This window comes from Nestor notabilis, unplaced genomic scaffold (genome assembly GCF_000696875.1).
Source record: "Nestor notabilis isolate BGI_N333 unplaced genomic scaffold, ASM69687v1 scaffold27227, whole genome shotgun sequence".
NCBI lineage: Eukaryota > Metazoa > Chordata > Aves > Psittaciformes > Psittacidae > Nestor > Nestor notabilis.
The window spans coordinates 31,450-31,885 of NW_009938226.1; positions in this window are offsets into that span (position 1 = coordinate 31,450).

The following is a 436-nucleotide window of genomic DNA, read 5'->3' on the forward strand; positions in this document are numbered from 1 at the left end:
TTCGACTAGGAAGGAAATGAAGAGGTGAGTGCAGGAAACAAGAGAGAAATGTAATAACGCCTGGTGTAGGGCATGCAGCACCAAGATCACAGGACAGGCCATACTGCAATTGAGATAGTTAAGTGATGCCTCACTTTTTCCATGGGGGAGGAAACTTTCATCCCAAACATGGATTGTTTCTCCCACTGATTGGGATGTATTATTTCTGCAATATGCTGCCCCTTCCTTTGCAGGCAGCACGGGCCCATTCCTCCCTCAGGTCCTCTGCAGCAGGGTGTTTGGCAATGCCTTGAGCCTTTCTGTCTGCTTGGGGCGCTCTGCGCTTCATTCACAGCCTTGTCTTGAGAGGGGTGTGCGTGAAACCCGGGCTGGAGAGCGAGGGGGCTGCGCTGAACTCCAGGGCTATGAGCCAGGGCGGCGGGATGGGGCCCGTCGG